The 21,543-nt window shown below is 31.4% G+C and overlaps 1 pseudogene; it reads right to left on the reverse strand.

Annotated features, from left to right (window-relative positions):
- Positions 1-1,202: 1,202 nt before the first annotated feature.
- Positions 1,203-3,919, reverse strand: LOC107903603 (indole-3-acetic acid-amido synthetase GH3.17-like; annotated as a pseudogene).
- Between the last annotated feature and the right edge of the window lie 17,624 nt (positions 3,920-21,543).

Below are 21,543 nucleotides of genomic sequence, written 5' to 3' on the forward strand. Positions count from 1 at the left end.
ATAAATTCTCTTGATTTACCTAAATAAGTTTTCTTATGTGTTAATTACCTACATATTATTATTTGAATGATTAAAATAGCAATATTCTTTGAATATTATTTTCACCTACAAAATTACTACCACAATGTCTGTGGGTCAAGTTAATTTGACTCGGGTCAATTTAAAATTCGAATATCTTATAAATATTTGTGTAAGGTTTAATAGTGTAAAAAGTTTTTAAACTTTTTCAGAAAAAGTGATTAACTCTAGATTTTTTCCACTCAATTGGGTACTTAAACTACCAAAATGCATAAAAAAGACCCTCAAACTTAAAAAAAAAAGCAATTAAGCTCTTGCTTTTGTTTTTTTTTCTTTTTTGCGCTTAATTAGGTACTTGAACTGCTAAAATGCATAAAAAACCCTCAGACTTAAAAAAAGAAGAAGCAATTAAGTTTTTTTTTTGGCACTCAATTGAGTACTTGATCTGCCAAAATGCATAAAAAAATACCATTTGACCATTAACTTTAACGTTGACCGTTAAAATTAACCGCTCTTAATTTTTTTTAGTTAAAGCCACCATGTGTCATAACCATTGTGTGACATGTGGTAAAAAATGATAAAAAATAAAAATCAATAAAATTTATAAAAATGAATAAATTTTAATAAAAATATTTAAAATTTATTAAAAAATAGAATAAAACTATAAAAATCATAAAAATTGTAAAATATATAGAACTGTAAAAATATATAAAAATGTAAAAAAATATAAAATTTTTCCCACAAAAAAATTATAAAATTTTATAAAGTAGTAAGAAAATTATAAAAAATAAAAAGAAATATAAAATTTGTAAAAAAATTATAAAAATTATCGTACCAAAAGAAGTATTTTACCATTTTTCTATAACTCTTATTAATTTTTATTTTTTATCATTTTTGTAGCATGTCACGTCATGTTGTTACACATGATGACTTTAACTTGAAAAAAAAACAGAAATCTAATGGTTAAAGTTAATGTTTAAATGGTCTTTTTGATACATTTTATAATTTTTTATGATTTTTATAAAAGTTTATAATCTTTATAATTTTTTTACAATTTTTATAATTTTTTTGTCACACGTCATGGTGTGGTTGTGGCACGGAGTGACTTTAATTTACAAAATTAGAAGTTAACGATCAAAGAGTTTTTTTTTTATATATTTTGACAGTTCAAGTACCCAATTGAGTAAAAAAAAACCAGGGACTTAATTATTCTTCAACTTAAAAAGAAAGTTTTGGGACTGAAACTTTTCTAGCACCCCGGAATTCAATACCTTCACAGCTTCCTCAGATTTAATACAAGAAGGTGTCTTGTATTGGTTGATAGAAGCCCCCTTTGATACATAAAAGTCCATAACCGCATCAAATGTTCCATGCTTTACCACTCTTAACTCTAATGCCGCAATTTTATTGGCCTCTCTAAGGGACTTATATGTGAAATCCAATGATTCTTCTACCATGGAGCAGCATTGCTCCATTATCTTGGCATCAAGTTTTAGGCATCTATTCCTTTCTTTGAACTTGAGTTCCCAAAACAATACATACCGGCCTGGTATCGATGAAGTCTCCGCATAGCTACTGAATGTCATCAGTACGAAACCAAGTGGTTCAAGATGAAATTTTGCGTTCCCGATGGCCTTCAAGAGGTCTGCCTCGCTTGTTTTGTCCATATCAATACTCAAAACAGTATTCTGTCGTTCGACAAACTGGAACTGCAGAGAGTTGTTATAGAAACCGGTTAACTTGAGAACGTCTCCCACTCGGTATCGATACAGGCCTGGAAAGACAATTAAAACACTTTATTAACCAAAAGAAATCTAATATTTCAAATCTAAAACAGGAAATGGGAAATATTACCCGTGAAAGTTGTGACGACAACCTCGTAATATTGACTGAGTTTCACATTTGCAAAATCAACAGGTTCAACATTTCCATTTGCATTTGTCATTTCCGACGACCATTGGCTTGAAACACCATCAAGATTGGATTCTAAAGCCTGATCTTCCCCGTCTTTATCCATAGGGAGAAACTCAAAGTATGCCATGTTTGGGAGAAAGGTGTAAGAGACATCGTAGGGGTTGCTTAGAGGATTTAAATTGATCCCGAAAGTAGACTCCGAAGAACCATAACTTGGTGAAACTAAAGGGATCCCACCACCATAAAAATCAAAGCAATGAAATATATTGGCTCATGGTACCAGTAATGATGGAATTAATATATTTTGCTTTAGGCCAAAGTTTCTTAATAATCCCTTCCCATGATTCATTGCCACATATGTGTTCAATCGTATCAGCCAATTCTGGATTAGGCCTAGTCAGGATCAATGACACAGCGTTCCTACAACCAGGGTCAGTAATCCAATCACTAAGGCAACCAGTTCTTATGTTCAAACACAGTTCGTTCCAGTGATCTTCTAAGAACTTGATGCTCCTTGCCAAAACGGATCCAAAGATCGAACTGATTGAAACAACATGATCACGTTGCAGCAAACCAGTAAGCAATTGGCAGTACATACTTTGCTTGTGGTCCAAGCAGAGAATCGTCTCAATAGGACTTGTGAAGATTTTGGGCGCACTTTTCTTGAAGCTCTCGCTCATGAAATAGCACAATGAGAGCGTTCTCACTGTTAAACCTGATGGAGTTTCACTCCCTTTTTTGACAAAAAAAAGGCTCATTGTTTTGCCTTTTTCCAAGCCATCAAAAGAACGAAAAGAAAAGAGCAAGTTAAACTAGTTATTTCTTTAGACTATGTTACTCGAACACCAGTGGATATAGATGTAAATTTTTCCCAAGATGTTTATGTATCTACATCATTCTTCAAACCGATATCCTTATATGCACGAAAATGAGTGTTAAACATGGACACTAGCAAAAATAAAGAATCGGGAGTAAAATAGATTTAAGCCGCATAGTAATAAGTAATACCAACAAATTAATGTGGGTGGTAAATTAAAATTTCATCATATTACACTTTGGATCAAAGTTCATGGCCTTTTTAACTTTTAAGGATTGTGGCTGATTTGGGTTTTGTGATTCAGGTGTTCTGGTTAAGTGCTGATCTTGGAAGGATTTGGGTAAGTCCAATTTCTGCCTTTTTGTGTTTTCTAAACAGTGCTCAAGAGGTGTTTGATGATTTGCCCCTTAGAATAACAAAGCCTGGGTATTCTTTTCAAGGAAAATTTGGGTGATTTTGTAATGGTAAGTGCCTAATTCTTTTCAATAAAAATGCAAAAAATTAAGGCTTCTTACTTTTTTACGACTGGATCAACCAGGGTGAGTTCTAACGTTTTTTTCTCAAAATTTTCAGCTGTCATAGGTACCAACTTCGGCTGTCCTCCTGAAGTACCTGAGCTGCATAAAAATTTAATGGTTTAATAAATTAAAAAAACATATGGAAATCTTTCAAAAATTAATAGTAAAAAAACCTAAGAACAAGTTGCATACCTTTGGATGAACTCGGAGATGGGGTTAGCTAAAAGGATATTTGAAGTCTCCCCATTGGCAATTCGATCGATGTATGGCTTTATATCGTAACAATGGGTACATTGTTTTTGAAGAGTTGTTTATCAGTTTGGCCATGGAGGAAGCGACTTAGATATTCAGTTCCAGCATTTCTCAGCAGTATCTCCTCTAATACTTGTTCTTGAATTCGGTGACCATTTTCGGTTAATTCCTCCAAAAAATTCAACCCATTTTCATAATCTTTCGTTCCCATCAGATCAGCCATGAAAACAGGGATTTTTTTTAATGAGCTGATAAATATTCTAACACTTCAAAAGACATGATCACAATTTCTTTTTGTGGATATGTTTGAAGTGGGATAGATGATTATGATTCTGAAACTGGTTGACACAGCTGATGTGATGGCGGCCGTAAGTACTGTACACCGCACAGAAAGATACAAATCCTTTAAATTACTGGATTAAATAAAAAAATTATAAGAACTTTTATAAATTCTGATATTAGTCCCTGTACTTTATAAAAGCTATTGATTTAGTCCTTATAATTTAATTTAGTCATCTTTAGTCCTTGTACTTTTTAAATTTAAAAATTTCAATCCTCACCAAATGATGATTGTTAAATTCATTAAGTTAAGTTTTTATTATTTCCAAAATCTGATGTGCCAAATAAATTATCATATGTGTAATGTCATGTCTACTTGTTATTTCCACATGTTACTTACAAAAATTACAGTTAATGGATTAACGACTATCATTTACATCAAGATTGAAATTTCAAGATTAACGATTATCAATTAATGGACTTCTATTTTCATTTGTTGGTCTTTGTGAACATCTATGTCTTCAAGATAGTCTTCGGCGGACATTCCACATAAGATAGTCATTGGTTAACTTTTCGCGTAAGACGGTCTTTGGTGGACTTTCTTTTTGCTGGCGAACTTGTTGCCAATACACATTTAGGGATAAATTCTGTAGAACTGTCTCACTTGTTTATGACCCCTATTGACTTGTCTGTCACCTCTAGTGGACTCTTATTAAGGAATACTTCTTTGCAATTACTCTGAAGAAAATATCTTTGTTTTTTCTACACATATCTACGCACAAGGCATTTTTACATATTCCTCATGCCTTTCTATCTTGACTGTACCTCTTATCAACACGATTGTCCGGGTTCTTATATGCTATAACTATTATAACTAACTTCGTCACGGGAGTCATATAAGGGTTTCCACTTATATACCCCGACTGACTTCCTTGTTTATTGCCTTGGTGGACTTCATTTTGTCAAAAGGTGTACCTATCTTTCATTGAATCATGCCAGGACTCTCCATGGACTTTCGACTCTGATAATTCAATAAACCTCTTTCGAAGTGTCGCTCTGTACAGCTTGTAGATAATCATTTTCATGGTTTCGCTTCGTAGAGCCTGTAGATAACCATTTCCATGGTGTTGCTCCATAGAGCCCGTAGGCAACCATACCACGATGCCGCCAAACTTCCTCAAATCCCCTATCAATCCATCCATTCCTCCATTATGCCAATTTTTCTATCTTCAACTAACCCGCCAAAGTAACTTCCTTCATACTCTGCATTTTATATACATACATTTCACGCATAACATTATGCCTACTATCATAACATGTAGTACGCCACATGTTAATACATCAATACACAACCATATTTTGCACCCAGAGAACATACTTGCAAGCATTGATACATTTATACAGCTTTATGCATACATAACTTTCTCATTCACCATAATATACAACCATAAAATTCAAACTGAACCTAGAGACAAAAATAAAAGCAAAACATTCAAGCAACATAATAACCAACAAACACCCAAAAGTGGAATACGAAACTCATCTGTTATCCTTCGTCCTCGATAGCTTAGCTTTTCCATATGCCAGAGCCTCTTTCATCCTAGTAGATAAGCATGACAACCAAATATATTGGTTAAACTGAAGGAATTTGAACTTAAAACCCAGAATCTAATATCATGTAGAAACTTTTATTTTCAAATATTTCAAAAATCATTACTTCTCTTTTTCTCAATTTTATGAATGCAAAGATATGAAGAAGCTTATAGCTCATCGGATTCTCTACTTTCTATACTCAAACCTTATAATCATTTTCTCATGTAGAGCTTTCCTCAACTTTCTCTTCTTCGGAGCAAATAAATAAGATGATGCAGACGAGAAGAAAATGTAACAGAAATAAGAAGAATTTTACCTCCAGAAAAATCCTTCTCACACATATATATAACCATTCTTGCACGGTCACCAAAGTCTCAAATAACCATCCATCAGTGATTATTTTGCTTCCCACTAAGAAACCCGCTGGTTCCAACTTAATTAAACCAGAGTTGAAACCTAACTTATTACCATTCAGTCACTAAAATTCTCAGATTTTTTAATGGAGCTCAACAACTTAAATCCTTTTCAATTAACCCCAAATCTTTCTTAATTTTGAACCTTAATAGAAATCGAGTATAACATGCCTCGAACGATTCGATTCTGACTCCATAACAGACAAGGAAATTGTTGCTTTACCAGTCACCGTTGAACCCTGTAGAATGTAAAGACTATCGGTCTCTCGACCTCTATTTAAAATGAGAGCTATACGAGATACTTTAATGTTGTTTAACTTGATGTGATCCTACAACCCTTCAAGTCTAAATTTCCCAAGGAGATGAGATTCTTTGTCAAGTCAGGCACGTGCCTAATATATGACAGTATCTTAATGATTATGTTGTGCACCCTGATTTGAACGGTGCCAATACCGATTATCTTATAGGGTGAATTGTTCTCCATAAGCATAAATCCACCTTCAACTAGACTATATGTGGAGAACAAGTTCTTATTTGGACACATATGGAAAGAGCACCCCAAATCCAAAATACACTTGAACGTAATTTTAGACCTTTCGGTTGTAGACACCAACAACCAATCATCACCATTGTCTTAAGCCACACTAGCATCAGCTACCTCAGCCTTCTATTCCCTTGTCACTCTTAATAGCCCTCTTGTTTTTGTTTTTCAACTTATAACATTCCGCTTTTATGTGACCCAACTTATTGCAGTAGTTACATGTCTTGTCATGATTCCTCGACTTCGATCTTAACCTAGATTTGTTCTAACCTGGATCCTTAGGTTGTTGCTTGTCTCTAGCAACCAAAAGTGAAGCTTGACTACTAGACGTGCTACCCAAACCTAACTCATTGTCAAGCTTTTCCTTACTCGACAAATCACCTTTCACATATTCAAATGAGAATTTATCTCCGCCATAAATCAAGGTCTTCCTAAAAGTTTTATACGAAAGGGGGAAAGAGCACAATAATAGCATAACATGATCTTCATAATTTATATTAACCTCGACATTCTTCAGATCGTTCAAGAGAGTAACGAATTGACTGATGTGACCCCTAAGGTTCTCACCTTCGTCCATATGGCACGTGATTATTGTTATACTCCTATTCATATTTACTTGTTTAAATTTTAATTACATTTGTCTTATTAATACGTAATTACTTATATATTTCTAAACTTTAGGTTTTTCTTTGTCATTCTATTATTAATATTATTTACTCTGTTTTTTTTCTTTCGTTATATATACATATATACCTTTTACATTTAATAATTTTAAAATATATATACATACATTCATCCATTTTTTTATATAATATATTCGAAAATAGGTTTCATAATCTATATACACATACAAATATTTTGGTATCTTGTAATTTTTAAAGTTTATATATGTATATATATATTACAATTCGTGTATATATACATACTTATATTTTTTTTATTTTTAATTTACATACATATCTACATATATCTATATACCTATTTTATTTTCAATAAACACATATATATATACATACGTATATCTTTTTATATTTTTATTCATTTTCTTTATTCATTTATTTATTTACATTTTCATTATTATTTTGAGAGAATATTTTAACTTTACTTGCTTATTATACTTGTTATTTTGCATGTTATTAATTTGACCTTTTTATTTGTTCATTTTTGTTATTGCTCGTATTATTTTTACTTACGTTATCATAATTGTTATTCTGTCATATATAATTTTTTACCCAAATTCGTAAAAAATGAGAAAATTTTGAAAATAGAGGCAATACTCGATATTTGGGATCTTCAAGAGGATTGAGCCCTAACGTGTTGGGTTCCAATTTTCTTCGTTGAATCTAAATAATCGAGAATGCTCTTTAATAAATAAATAAATAAAAATCTCATTATCGGGAATTCAATACGTTGTGTCCTAATGCATTGGATATGACACGTTGTTTCTCGAGATGAGGATTTTTCTAAAAAATAATAAAGGCAATATTCAATGTTTAGAATTTTGAAAAATTGTGCCCTAACGTATTGGGTTATAATTTCTTCACTTGTCTTAAACAATTGAATATCCTTTTAAATTTTATTGCATGAGTTTTTGGACAATCTTATTTTTAAGGAGGTGAAATATTATGCCCTAACTCATTGGGTGTGGCATTTTCTCTCTTCAAAATGAGAGGATCTTAACGGGTAATTTGTTTTATATAAGTTTTTTTATATACAAAAGATCTTATTTTAAATCTCTTCAAAGTTTTCAATTTTCGACATTAAAACATTAATTAATTAACTAGGTACCAATTTTTGGGAGTTACGAGGGTGCTAATCCTTCCTCGTGCATAGCCGACTCCCGAACCCGTTTTTTTGAATTTCGTGGACCTAAATCGTTGTTTTAATAAAATCAAATCGCTTATTAAAACAACCACTTTTCGAGGTGACCCGATCACATCTCATCAAAAAAGATTGGTGGCGACTCCCGTTTTCATTTTCATTTTCAAAATCCAAGTCGACCCCGTTTTATCCAAAAAAATGGTGTCAACAGTTTGGCGACTCCACTGGGGAACTTAAAAAGAGAGTCAAGCCAAATGTTGATTACTTTTTGTCTTTTTATCGAAAATCAACAATTTGATTTAAATTTACGATCCTTTCATTGCATTTCATTTGTCTTTATTACAATCTTCATCATTGTGGTTTTATAATTGTAATGTTGGTTTAAGTTTTGATATATTTCTGCACATTGCATTGCATGACCGCGGGTCACACCCTTTTAAGTGGGAGTGAGAAACTAATCCTTCGTGAGGTTTTCACCTCCGTGCAGGATAGTGGATCGCTTTCAGGATACACCCGTACCTATGTCTTCGTGAGATTTTCATCTCCGTTCAGCCATAGGGAAATGTATTCCCCTGAACTGAACTCAATCCGTATGAACCTATAATGGGTGAGGATCGAGGAATCTACTGGTTCAGGTACCCCTTATTTAGAACCGAACCGCATATAATGAGCCTTAAGAACCTACCCTAGGTAGAACCACACCAAATACCTAGAGGTCACCTGAAAACTTGGTTTAAATTTATGATCATTTTGTTATATTTCGTCTGTTTTGTTATGATTATTACTTCGGTTTGTAATTACTCTATTGGTTTGAATATTTTTGATATATTTCTGCATCTTGCATTACATAACCGCTTGATTATTCCCTTTTAAGTGGGAGTGAGAAGCTATTTCCTTCGTAAGGTCTTCACCTCCGTGCAGGATAGCGGATCACTTTCGGAATACATCCGTACCTATGTCTTCGTGAGATTTTCATCTCCGTTTAGCCATAGGGAAATGTATTCCCCTGAACTAAACTAGGTCCGTATGAGCTTGTAATGGGTGAGGATCAAAGAATCTGCTGGTTTGGGTACCCTTACTTTAGAGCCAAACTGCATATAGTGAACCCTAATTGCCCACCTAAGGAATAATTACACCAAACTTTAGTGATCTCCCGAGTAGGTGCTCAATTTGTTTCTTGCTTGCTTTTGTACTAACCTGTTTCATTTTGTTTTGGTTATGATTGCTTTGCATTTTCATCATAGAAAAGAGATGTTGATTCAAATTTGATTGCTAAATAGAAAAGCTTGTCATAAGAAAATAAGTTTCTTGATAAAATGGAAGACAATGTGGTCGTTTGAATATGGTCTGAGAAAACGTAACGAGGGAAGGGTGATAGTCTGGTGAATGAGTAAACGACTTTGCTTCGTTGCCCGAGGATTCAAGATGACAAAGATTATTCGAGAGCCGCTGAACTTTCTTAAAGAGAAGCCAACGAGCATCACGAGGATGAGTGAGCAACAAGTCGAGGCCTGGATCAAGCAAAAAGGAGATGAAAGAGTCGCCCTTTTGAAGAGTTTGTGAGATTTATCTTAACACTAGGATGAAGAAGAGGATCGAATGTCTCCACCTATGAGGGCAAAACCGTATATATATTCATTTTATGTAAAGAGATCTGTTTTCTAGTAAAGTTATTCTAATGGAATCGAATCAAGATCAACGTCTTTTTTTGCATTCACGCATCTGCATTACATTTCATTGCATGCATTTTTTCTATTCATTAAATTTACATTTCGTTGCATACAATAAATTTCCTAAAATCCAAAAGTGCATTGAGTTCAGAACTCTAGTATAGAGCCAGATGGATGATAAAGAATTGGAATTCTTTGAATATATTGATGGTTTGAAAGGTAAAGATGTGTATGCCTTTGAAGAAGGAACTAAAAAAACCTACCAGGAATTTTTTTCTACATCCTTAGAGGCTTTCTAGACAACAAGACTGTGGAGGAAATTCTTGTAGTTTTTAGGACCATTTTAGAGTAATATTCAGAACACTCTTATTGCTTTAAGCCTAGAGGCATTAGAAAATCCTTTTGTGAAAAAGGCACATGTCCACTATTTTTTATTTCAACGAAATGCATCTTTGTGTCTTGTTTTGGCAAACATTCTTTTGCTCCTTCCATTTCATTCATACTCATACCACACAAATAATTCCCCTTTGATTCATTGGTTCTTTGAGTCTTCTTTCATTCCTTTAATAGGTCTCTAGATATTAATGATATGAGCGACACTGCTATTGACTCAGAACCTCCTTTTGAGCAAGATATGTATCCAGAGGAACCTCAGGATTTTGAAGATGACCGAGACTATAGCTTATCTCCTGATTGTTAAGGATGATAGAACAAGTCGAGAAATAGATCCTGCTTTACAAAAAGTTAGTGGAAATTGTAAGCTTAGGAGAAGAGAAAGAGGTGAATATCGGAGCCTGTATCACCGCAGAGACAAAGCGATGCGTCATGTTTTTGCATGATCGTATCAAGATATGACTGAGCTACGAAGACGTGTGGACACTGTTAAGGCTTAAAAAAAGGTGTTTGAGGAACACATGCTAATGGTTTTGCAATGGCCAAGTAAATTATGAGATATGGTTACTGCTGGTCCACCATGGAATGGGATTGCATCAGTTATACCAAGAAATGTCATAAGTGCCAAATTTATGGAGACAAGATTCATGTGCTTCCTTCATCTCTTCATGTTATGACTTTTCCATAGACTTTCTCTATGAGGGGCATGGATGTCATTGGGCCGACCTCGCCAAAAGCTTCTGGCGGTCATCGATTCATATTTGTGGCCATCGATTACTCCACTAAGTGGGTGGAAGCTGCTTCATATGCCAATGTCAGAGAGCTAATAGTCTGCAAATTCTTGAAAAAAAGAAATCATATGTCGGTATGGAATGCCAAAAAGGATCATATCTGAAAATGCACTAAATTTGAACAGCAGCACGATATCAGAAGTTTGCAGTCTGTTCAAGATTAACATCATGTCGCCCCAAAGTAAACAGTATAGTGGAGGCAAAAAAAAAACAAAAAAACAAAACAAAAAAAAACCTCTACCGGGGCAACTAATTTCTTATTGGTATATGGAATAAAGGTAATTTTACCCATCGAAGTTTATATTTCTTCACTTCGAGTCTTGTCAAAGCTAAAGTTGGATGAAACAGAATGGATCCAAGCCCGATATGATCAGTTAAAGTTGATTGAAGAGAAAAGGGTTGAAAGCTATCCGTCATGGTCAAAAGCGAATGATGCGAGCTCACCAAAAAAGGTTCACCTTAGAGAATTCCATGAGGGGGACCTAATATCGAAGAAGGTCCTTCCTATACAAAAGGACTTTAGAAGAAAGTGGATACCAAACTAGAAATGACCTTATGTGGAAGGCCGCATCTGAAAAAGCGTCGATATTGACCAAGATGGATGGCAAGAACCTGCCCAATCTTGAGAATTCTGATTCAAGCAATAAATACTTCACTTGAAAAAAAAAAGAAAAGAAGAAAAAGAAAAGAAAAAGGAGAGGCCAAGGTGAAAACCCACAAATGGCGCCTTGAGACCAAAGGGGTTTTGAATTGAAAACCCAGGAATGGGCAATTTTGATTGAAAGTGGTGAATGCGGTAGCCTTGTCCTCTCTGAATTAGCAAGAAGGAGAGATGCTACATCTTAGGGCATCAACAAAGTCTTTTAGGACTTCTAAATACATATCAAGTTCAAAAGAATCCTCAAGAAGTTTTCGGCACCTTTTTATTTGTTCATTTTTGTTATTGCTCGTATTATTTTTACTTACGTTATCATAATTGTTATTCCGTCATATATAATTTTTTACCCAAATTCGTAAAAAATGAGAAAATTTTGAAAATAAAGGCAATACTCGGTATTTGGGATCTTCGAGAGGATTGAGCCCTAACGTATTGGGTTCTAATTTTCTTCGTTGAATCTAAATAATCGAGAATGCTCTTTAATCAATAAAAATCTCATTATCGGGAATTTAATACGTTGTGTCCTAATGCATTGGATATGACACGTTGCTTTCTTGAGATGAGGGATTTTCTGAAAAATAATAAAGGCAATATTCGATGTTTAGAATTTTGAAAAATTGTGCCTTAACGTATTGGGTTATGATTTCTTCATCTGTCTTAAACAATTGAATATCCTTTTAAATTTTATTGCATGAGTTTTTGGACAATCTTATTTTTAAGGAGGTGAAATATTATGCCCTAACTCATTGGGAGTGGCATTTTCTCTCTTCAAAATGAGGGGGTCTTAACGGGTAATTTGTTTTATATAAGTTTTTTTATATATACAAAAGATCGTATTTTAAATCTCTTCAAAGTTTTCAATTTTCGACATTAAAATATTAATTAATTAACTAGGTACCAATTTTTGGGCGTTACGAGGGTGCTAATCCTTCCTCGTGCGTAACCAACTCCCGAACCCATTTTTCTAAATTTCGTGGACCTAAATCGTTGTTTTAATAAAATCAAATCGCTTATTAAAAACAACCACTTTTTGAGGTGACACGATCACACCTCATCAAAAAAGATTGGTGGTGACGCCCGTTTTCATTTTCGTTTTCAAAATCCAAGTCGACCCCATTTTCACAAAAAAATGGTGTCAACAAATATATTATTTTAGTAAAATGTTTAAATTATATATAAAATATATTATTATATTTTATTAGATGAAAATAATCTTTAATAATTAGAATTACATTTGTAAATTTTATTAAAGATGCGAGTTAAATCTTATTAATTAATAATATTGTTAATATATTATAGTTTTTATTTTGAAATTAAGAAAAATCAAATATGATCTAAAACTCAGATGTCGGTATAGATGTTTCAGATGTTGTTATTGCGTAAAATTCCTCCTCAACCCATAAATAGGAAGATAATGCATTTCAGCGCACTTGAATTCACGTTTTTCTGAATTGACAACAATACTTATATCAATCGAGTTAATACTCAATCGGAAAATATTGATATATTAGAGTTTATGAAATAAGTCTATGAAATAGAATAAACAAAATAAAAATGCCTCCTTTTTAGGGTATAATTTAGCCAAGCATTTGGATTGCTATTTTTTAGGTCGTAAATAAATTGAAGATAAGCAATTATCAAAGTTAGGTGATGGCACGAACAGTTAATTTATTCATCTAACATTATTATATTAATTAGGACACATCATTTGAGTGAAAAATAAAAACAAATATATTTATAAAAAAATTTGATATAATCGAAGCTTATTGTTTTAGTTTCAAATTTTATAAAGAGATTTTTTGATAATTTCACAATCCAATTAATATTCACTTTTTAACATTTAAATAATAGTAAAGATAAACTTATGCTGAGTATACAAAAATCTCCTCATAAAATAATTAAAAATAAATAAGCTTCTAATTGAAAACAATACCCAATTGAATTCTTCGAATTATGAATATTGCACTAAATTAAGCTTACGAAATATAGTTTTTCCAAAAAGACCATTAGATTATGGTGTGATGGTTAACATTAGAGGTGCTCATGGGCCGGGTCAGGCCGAGTCTATGCTTGATATTAGCATACTTTATGCTTGCCCAAACTTGGCTCGGTCCGAAATATGGGCTTAAAATTTTACTCAAATTCGTCTATATATGCAAAAAATTAACTCAAGCCCATTTTAGACTCGTCCATATTATTTTTAATTTTTTTTTAAAAATATTTAGATTATATTATTTTAATATTTAATAAAATTTTATATATTTTTTTATTTATTGAAAGTTTTTATATAGTTATCTTAACATTATTTTAATGTTCATATTAGAGTAGTATTATATATTCAATATAGGTTTATATTTTTAATGTGTTCTAAATTACATAATATATAAAAATAACATAATATAAAGTATTATAAACTTTAAAATGGGTCAGCTCGGGTCGGGCTCTGGCCTTGAATGTTCAAGACCGAGCCAGACTCATATTTTAAACGGGCCTAATTTTTTTACCCGATCCCATTTTTCGAGCATAATATTTTTGCCTAAACCCTCTCAAAATTCGGATGAGACTTCGGGCTTGGATAGGTAGCCCGACCCATTAACAGGTCTAGTTGACATGACGTTTGAATTGAAAAGTGATGGTTTAATTGCTTTTTAATTATTTTTTAATGATTTAATCAATTTTTTAATTGTTTTGATTGAGGAGAGACGATGCAAGAAAAGTTTATAAGAATAAATTGTGATGTAGGTAGTGCCTAATAGGAAATAAAAAAAATAGTAGTAATTTTTTATTTTTTAAAATATTTATAATTTTTAAACAATTTTTCTAAAATTACATATATTGTAGTTTTATAATTTTTAAATAATTTTCATAATTTTTTATATTTCTTATAATTTTCTAAAAAAAATTATAATACTTTAAGACATTTCTAATTTTTTTATAACATTTATTAATTTCTAATAACTTTAATAACTTTTTAATAATTTTAAAATTTTTCTATAATTTTCTATAATCGTTTATAATTTTAATAATATTTTAATTATTAAAAATAACTTTTTAGTATTATTCTACTTTTTATAATTTTCAAATTTTTTCCATGCCAGTGGTTAGATTATCAATATTTTACTTCAGTCGCTACATCAATTATCGTGTCACCACTTAACAACCTATCAAAGTCTTTAACCAAAAACTATATTTAAGAAATTTAGTTTAATGTAATCTATAATTCGAAGGGTTGTGATATGTTTTCAATTAGTACCTTAATTAATTTTTAATTATTTTACAAGTATAAAATGAGTCTGACTCGAACAAATATAAAATGTGTTTATATCATATTTAAACCCAACCAATGAACTCCTCGACTATTTACATTCCCTTACCCACATTTTTACTTAAAAAAGTATCGACCTTATACTTTATAAAAAATAAAAACCATCTTTTTAAAGAGAAAATAGTTTTTCATGCATTATTTTTCCAAAAAGAAATTAAATAGAAGACCTCCAACATAATCTTTGTATCAACTTCTAGTATAAAAAATTATGTTTCAGTGTGAATACAGAATCAATTGCTTACATAATTACTTACGGACTTAGTGCTGCAGCAAGGCGAGTTCAATCTTATTATTATCTTAATTAATTTACGGATTTTAAGCTAATTTAATTGAAACAGCAATAGGGTTTCGAATGAATTGGGGGCTGAGAATCCGAGGAAGGGAAAGACCGCCATGGCTGTGTCACTCAAGCTTTCAATCCTTCTGGCTCTAACAGTGGTTGTTGCATTAGCATTTGGGCATAACATATGGGCTGCTTCCTTCACCAACACTGCTTCCATTATTAATCTCTATTACCATCTATTCTTTTCAAGGCATCTTAATAGGTAATTTCAGAAATAAAAAAACAAACAATTAGGTGGACACAAAAAGTCATCGGTGACAAATTTCCAAATTGAAAGCAAAAGTTGTTTTGAATATCCACATTAGTAGGACAACCCTCAACTCATATCTTACAAACAATAAGGTGAAGTTATTATTACTGACATTAGTAGGCCAACCCTCAACTCATATCTTACAAACAATAAGGTGAAGTTATTATTACTGACATTAACTATTTGCAGATTCAACTGTCACTGCTCATAATTGATAGGATAAAACTAAAGGAAATGGATAATTATTTGGATAAATTGCATTAAAGGTTATTAAACTATTAATAAATTTACGTTTTGATTATTTAACTTAAAAAAATATAAAGTGATCATTAAATTATTTGAAGGCTTTCATTTAAGCTGCTGATCTATTCAATTTTTTTTATTTAAGTTATTAAACTATTATGTTTTTTTTAAAGTCCGAGTAGCGAGGTTAAAGTGGCAATTCGATGAACGGTATGATGGGTCAATACTCATCGATGAGTAAAGAACGTATATTAGATCAAGTCAATCTGATAGTTGATGTCGAAGAACGGAGAAGAAAACTGTTTGGATTTTGATTGTAGATACATGACATTTAAAGTTGTTTTATAAAAAAAAACTTAAGCTATATAAAAGGAAAGGTAAAAGAGTTTTTTATTGGTGTAAGCGGGCAAACAATGAAGGCCATATAACAATGATTTTAAAAACCCGATGACTTAAAAGAAAATTTTCAAATAATTCAGTAATGATATTTTGTAGCTTTTTAATATTAATTGACCAAAATGTCAAACCCACATCTTCCAAGTCATTTTTGCTCCACCAATATAAACAACTGAACAAAGAATGTTAAAAAATAAGAAAATTTGTTAGAAAAGCGGTGAAAGATTTTTTTTTTAAATTTTATGGTGAAGAAGAGTTGGTGGGACCACTAACTCATCCCCGTTGTCTATGCTTGTGAGATCAATTGGAGTTCTTGAAGTGAAATGCCCAAGTTTGTTAGCATTTTTCACATGGGCTTATCATCATAGATTGAGAGTTTAGGCCCATGAACAGAATCTATCGTCTTGAAACTTCAACTCTTCTTAGTTGAATTAATATGATGGCGGTCAAAATTAGTTGAATTAATCTGATGGCGGTCAAAATTAGTTTCAGGTTTGTGATTTCAAAATTCAATCGGATTTGGGTTATTACAAATATTTTCATTTGGGTTCGGATCATTTTGGGTTTTTTTAGTTAAGTTTGATATTAAATTTAGAACATTTTGGATTGTTTGTTCAGATTATTTTTAGTCACTTTATTAGGTTTGAATTATTTTAGGCTCAAGTTTTTCAATATTTTAAAATCGGATTGGTAATCAATCTAGTTAGGAGACCAATTTATTTATCTGGATGGTTCAAGCAAGTAGATTCTTTAAAAAATTCAGAAAAATAAAAAATATAAAAAAAATCAGTTTAATCAATTTTTTAATTCAATTCCAAATCAACTAATTTTATACTTCTCATTGATTAATACCCTAATCAATTCTCAGTCCAGCCAGTCAGGTTCTGACATCACCTGCTTTTTAAGTTTAGTATATTGATTTGGGTTACTTTCAAGCAAAAGTTGTTTTGATGTATAATGGCACGTGAAGAAAAGGTAAGGGGAAGTCATTATCACTGACATTAGTAGGCCAAACCTCAACTAATTTCTTCCAAATAATAAGGTGAAGTTATTATGACTGACATTAGTAGGACAACCCTCAACTCATATCTTACAAACAATAAGGTGAAGTTATTCTTACTGATGTTAGTAGGCCTACCCTCAACTAATTTCTTCCAAATAATAACTATTTGCAGATTCAACTGTCACTGCTCATAATTGACAGGATAAAACCTAAGGAAAAGGATAATTATTTGGGTAAATTACACTCGAGGTTATTAAATTATTAATAAATTTATATTTTGATCGTTTAACTTAAAAAATATATAAAATGGTCATTAAATTATTTGAAGGCTTTCGTTTAAGCTGTTGTTCTATTCAAAAGTTTTATTTAAGTTATTAAACTTTTTTTTAAAGATCGATTAGCATGGTTAAAGTGGCAATTCAATGAACAGTATGATAGATCACTACTCATCGATGAGTAAAGAATGTATATTAGATCAAGTCAATCTGATAGTTGATGTCGAAGAACGGAGAAGAAAACTGTTTAGATTTTGATTCGTAGATACATGACATTTAAAGTTATTTAAAAAAAACCTAAGTTATAGAAAAGCAAAGGTAGAAGAGTTTTTTTATTGGTTTAAGCGGACAAACAATTAAGATCATATAACAATAGTTATAGCAACCCAATGACTTAAAAGAAAATTTTTAAATAATTCATTAATGATATTTTGTAGCTTTTTAATATTAATTGACCAAAATGTCAAACCCATGTCTTCCAAGTCATTTTTGCTCCACTAATATAAACAACGATACAAAGAATGTTAAAAAAATAAGAAAATTTGTTAGAAAAGCGGTGATAGATTTGTTTTTTAAATTTTATGGTGAAGAAGAGTTGGTGAAACCACTAACTCATCTCCGTTGTCTAGGCTTGTGAGATCAATTGGAGTTCTTGAAATGCCTAAGTTTGTTAGCATTTTACACATGAGCTTGTCATCATAGATTGAGAGCTTAGGCCCCGAACATAATCTATCATCTTGAAACTTTAACTCTTCTTCTAAAATTGTTTTCGTGATAAAATCTGGAACAAATAAGTTGAGTTTTGATTTTATCTGTTTGGATTTGGATATCGTAATTGGGCCTTGAGAGAAACTAAGCTCATCTCTATTATGGCCTTTGAATTGGGCTGAATTGCTCGTATCAATATAAATTTCAGCAATTCAGTTAACCTACAGAAATATTTTAATTTGGTTAATGTGTTTGAAAAAAAATTCAATTCAATTAACGATTAAATTTTTTACATTTTAAGTAATTCTATCCAGTTAATCATTTTACAATCCATATTCACCTCTATTCTATGGCACATGCATATGCAAATTATAGTTTGCTCATTACTTGTTCATAGCTTCCTTGCTCATTACATTCAAATGCAAAGATTGATCCACGAACAACGTGCCAAATTTAAAACAAATTTAAAAATCTTTAACAGATTTTAATAAAAGAATATCGATTTAATTTACCATGATGAATAACATCACGGTCGTACTGTCATGGTCTACCAAGTAACAAGTGGACGGCATGCATGGGAACGACATCACACCAAACATCATCAATGTAAGTCCCAAGTTTAAAAGTGATCAAGTACTGTTTTACCACACGGACCTCCGAACCTTCGTTAAGCCATTGAAGATGGTATGGTGTAGGGTGTTTGCTACATGACAATGCAAGAGAACCCATAATTTATTTTTAAGAATTTAGTCTCTTTATTTTTTGGATTTAAAAATTTAAGTCTAGTTACTAACAACATTAAAATTCTTTTGTTAAATTTGATGGTGTGACATGTTGAAATTTAAAAAAAAAACAAATCTTATTTGGTAGCCATGTAACAAAAAATAATGACAATCTAATAACTTGAATTTAACAGAGAATTTTAACAATGTTGTCAATTCTTAAAAATTTACATCAACAGTTTAATTAGAATACGATATTTAGACTAATTAATGACATTACAAAAATTGAAGTACCAAATTATGCAAAAATTAAGACATAGAGATTAAATTTCTAATTTGGGCATATTATAAGGACTAAAATTGAAAACTAACTATTATTATATAATTTCAAAAAGAAAAATTAATAATTTAGTCAAAATGAAGTATTTGAATTGACGATGACGTTAAAAAGTTGATGTATCACATTATGTCAAAAATTAAAATTAAAATATTAAAATTTAAATTTAAGATGAATATAAAAATCAAAACTAAAATTTAGTATATAATTTCGAAAAAGAAATAATAAGTTGTGTATTTGAATATGTATATGTCAAAAAATTCGAAAGAAATATTTAATGATATTATAAAAATTAAGTACAAAATTATGTATAAATTAGTAAGCTTGAAGTAGATCTCTCAAAATATCTTACATTGCTCACTTTTATTTCCCTCAGTAAATAAGGTTAGATGCACGAATTGTTTGACCATTAATTTTGTTTTTGTTTCCCTCATTTCAAATATATGAAATTTTTTATCACTCAAATAACAGTAAGAGTAAACTACATCGCAAGTCACTTTAAAATTGCATCATTCTTATTTTGGTCATTCTTAATTTAGTAACTCTAATTAATGTAATTGCTCAAATTGGTCACTAATGTTAAAATTTTCGTTAATCCACTAACAAGTTTTTGACATAACGTTAAGATTGACCGGCGTGCTAAATTTAAAACAAATTTAAAAATCATTATCGAATTTTAATAAAAGAATATCGATTTAATTTACCATGATGAATAACATCACGATCGTACTGTCATGGTCTACCAAGTAACAAGTGGGCGGCATGCATAGGAATGACGTCACACCAAACATCATCAATGAAAGTGCCAAGTTTAAAAGTGATCAAGTACTGTTTTACCACACGGACCTCCGAACCTTCGTTAAGCCATTGAAGGTGGTATGTTGTAGGGTGTTTGCTACATGACAAAGCAAGAGAATCCACAAGGTAGCTACTCACAACGTTAGCACAACTTCCACTATCAATGATAAATGAGCAAAGTTTACCTTTAATCAAACACCTCAAATGGAATATATTACTCCTTTGAAGATCATAATCATCCTTCAATTGGATGTTGAGGGTGCGCCTCACAACTAAACAACGGGGATGAGTTAGTGGTTCCACCAACTCTTCTTCACCATAAAATTTACCTCCATCATCATTGAAAGTTGTTTTATGAAAAAAAACCCTAAACCATAAAAGAGCAAGGGAAAAATAGTTTTCTATTGGTGTAGGAGGTGTGAACGATAAAGGCTATATAGAAGTGATTTTAATAATCTAGTGACTTAAATAAAAAAATTTAAATAATACTCTAGTAACCATTTTATAACTTTTTAAAGTTAATTCAGAAAAACGTAACATTGAGTGTAACTTACTCCAATCATTTGTTATTTTTATGATGCTATTTTTTATACCATACCTAAGTCACTCCTAAAGTAAATGATATTAGGTGCTCAATAATGTTCAAACCCATGTCCCCAACTCTTTTTTGCTCGCTCAATACTTAAAAAACAGCAGTACAAAGAATATTGAAAGAAAGTAAGAGAAAACTGACGAGTGTTAAAACAGCTCAATTTTAGCAATTTCAGAAGAATCCATGCATAGTTTATACAAAATAAAATTCTAACTTAAAATTTCAAAATAGTGCGTTGCTTCATCTATTTTAAAAATTTTGACTAAGTCGATGAAATCAATTACTTATTTTCATCTTTCAAATTACTTCGTTGCAGCACCATCCATTTGAAAGTGACTGCTGCAGATTATCTTAACTCAAGGCTAATACAATAAATAACAAACAAGAAATAATAAATAAATTTCTAAAATTTGAATCTAAATCTTTCCTTAAAATCCAAAACGATGAACAATCAATTAATGTTGTGCATCTTTGGAGGCTAGCATTTGGAGATGAAAGAAGCTGAAGATAAGTAAAATGGCACGTGAAGAAAAGGTAAGGGGAAGTTATTATCACCGACATTAGTAGGCCAACCCTCAAATTCGTATATCTTCCAAATAATAAGATGAAGTTATTATGACTGACAGTAGTAGGCCAACCCTCAACTCATTTCTTCCAAATAATAACTATTTGCAGATTCAACTGTCACTGCTCATAATTGATAGGATAAAACCAAAAGGAAAAGGAAAAGGATAATTACTTGGGTAAATTACACTCAAGTTATGAAACTATTAATAAATTTACGTTTTGATCATTTAACTTAAAAAAACATAAAGTAATTATTAAATTATTTGAAGGCTTTCATTTCAGCTGCTGATCTATTCAAAAGTTTTT

Source organism: Gossypium hirsutum, chromosome D05 (genome assembly GCF_007990345.1).
Source record: "Gossypium hirsutum isolate 1008001.06 chromosome D05, Gossypium_hirsutum_v2.1, whole genome shotgun sequence".
In the NCBI taxonomy this organism is placed as follows: domain Eukaryota; kingdom Viridiplantae; phylum Streptophyta; class Magnoliopsida; order Malvales; family Malvaceae; genus Gossypium; species Gossypium hirsutum.